General features: G+C 53.2%; 1 pseudogene; it reads right to left on the bottom strand.

Moving 5' to 3' along the window:
- Positions 1 to 1,931: 1,931 nt before the first annotated feature.
- LOC116037475 overlaps positions 1,932 to 2,500 on the bottom strand; it is an 18,527-nt pseudogene continuing 17,958 nt past the window's right edge.

Here is a 2,500-nt window from a genome sequence, read left to right as displayed (position 1 = left end):
GACTCGGATACACTCACACACATACACAGACACACACACACTTTACAACAGGTCAGTTTGTGTATCAGTGAATTGGTCTACATGTTCACAGAGATTTATGTATTAAAGATAATATACTGTATTTAATCACACACGGCTAATTTAAAATTTAATTTAAAAACTCATTTTATATATATTATGGTATTAACAGTCTTACAGCGCTCTGCTGCCCCCTACTGGCTGCACCTGTCTATTACATTACAGGTTAAAATAACTGATATGGGATGTGTGGCTTGTGTGACAGCTCCACACATCTTTTCTGCTTCAGGGATTTAAACCCGCAACCTTCAGGTTTTATACAAGTCATTGTTTTATTAATTACACAAAGACAACAAACAAAAAACAGAAATACAAAAAAAGACTTAATTACTCTTTGTATAAAACTGAAAAAAAACTGCCGTCATCCGTTCCATGATTTCCCCCTCTCATTCCCCCTGCTCTGGCATTTCCCCCTCTCATTCCCCCTGCTCTGGCATTTCCCCTCTCATTCCCCCTGCTCTGGCGTTTCCCCCTCTCATTCCCCCTGCTCTGGCATTTCCCCCTCTCATTCCCCCTGCTCTGGCGTTTCCCCCTCTCATTCCCCCTGCTCTGGCATTCCCCCTCTCATTCCCCCTGCTCTGGCGTTTCCCCCTCTCATTCCCCCTGCTCTGGCATTTCCCCCTCTCATTCCCCCTGCTCTGGCATTTCCCCTCTCATTCCCCCTGCTCTGGCGTTTCCCCCTCTCATTCCCCCTGCTCTGGCGTTTCCCCCTCTCATTCCCCCTGCTCTGGCGTTCCCCCTCTCATTCCCCCTGCTCTGGCGTTCCCCCTCTCATTCCCCCTGCTCTGGCATTTCCCCCTCTCATTCCCCCTGCTCTGGCGTTTCCCCCTCTCATTCCCCCTGCTCTGGCGTTCCCCCTCTCATTCCCCCTGCTCTGGCGTTTCCCCCTCTCATTCCCCCTGCTCTGGTGTTTCTCCCTCTCATTCCCCCTGCTCTGGCGTTTCCCCCTCTCATTCCCCCTGCTCTGGCGTTTCCCCCTCTCATTCCCCCTGCTCTGGCGTTCCCCCCTCTCATTCCCCCTGCTCTAGCGTTCCCCCCTCTCATTCCCCCTGCTCTGGCGTTCCCCCTCTCATTCCCCCTGCTCTGGCGTTTCCCCCTCTCATTCCCCCTGCTCTGGCGTTTCCCCCTCTCATTCCCCCTGCTCTGGCATTTCCCCCTCTCATTCCCCCTGCTCTGGCATTTCCCCTCTCATTCCCCCTGCTCTGGCGTTTCCCCCTCTCATTCCCCCTGCTCTGGCATTTCCCCCTCTCATTCCCCCTGCTCTGGCGTTTCCCCCTCTCATTCCCCCTGCTCTGGCGTTCCCCCTCTCATTCCCCCTGCTCTGGCGTTTCCCCCTCTCATTCCCCCTGCTCTGGTGTTTCTCCCTCTCATTCCCCCTGCTCTGGCGTTTCCCCCTCTCATTCCCCCTGCTCTGGCGTTTCCCCCTCTCATTCCCCCTGCTCTGGCGTTCCCCCCTCTCATTCCCCCTGCTCTAGCGTTCCCCCCTCTCATTCCCCCTGCTCTGGCGTTCCCCCTCTCATTCTTCCTGCTCTGGTGTTTCTCCCTCTCATTCCCCCTGCTCTGGCGTTCCCCCCTCTCATTCCCCCTGCTCTGGCGTCCCCCCCTCTCATTCCCCCTGCTCTGGCGTTCCCCCTCTCATTCCTCCTGCTCTGGCAGATTAACGTCACGTTAAAAACTCGCTCACGGGTGCAAAATGATCCATAAAGTTTTTAACATTTTGACCCAAAGCTCCCGAGTGGCTCTGGACTCATGATGTCGGTGTTTTGAGAGCAGACAGCAGAACATTTCAGCCGAAATCTCCAGAAAGTTCCGCTGGTGTGTGCAGAATGTGTCCGTACCTGCAGACTGTGATGTCATCGCCCCGTCACGTTGGCGTCTGAACTCTGCCGGCCGTCTCCTGCACCAACGACAACACAATGTGATCTTAATGTTGTAATAGGTCATTACTACAATTATAAATGCTTTCCCACAGCTCTGTGGAGGAGGGTCTGGCTGAAACCTCTGGGCCACCGGACTACTAACTGATGGCTGAACTAACCGTGTGCAGCGTGCTCGTCCTGACCCGGCTCTCCTCCAGAGGTAAAAAGAAGACGCCGCTTTTCTGTCCAGAGTCGGAGGTCGCGGCGTTTCCTGTCTCCGTCTCACAGGTCAGCACCGTGATGGGACCCCGCTCCGCCTTCAGATGGACCTGAATACTGCCCTAGAGAGAGAGACACACACACACATATATATATATATAGAGCCACATACACACATATATAGAGACACACACACACACATATATATAGAGCCACACACATATAGAGACACACACACACACACACACACACACACACAGAGCCACACACATATAGAGCCACACACATATAGAGACACACACACACACATATATAGAGACACACACACGTATAGACACACACAC

The sequence above is a fragment of the Sander lucioperca genome, chromosome 19 (assembly GCF_008315115.2).
Source record: "Sander lucioperca isolate FBNREF2018 chromosome 19, SLUC_FBN_1.2, whole genome shotgun sequence".
NCBI lineage: Eukaryota > Metazoa > Chordata > Actinopteri > Perciformes > Percidae > Sander > Sander lucioperca.
Note: the sequence above shows the minus strand (reverse complement) of the source record. Positions and strands in the feature narration are given on the sequence as shown.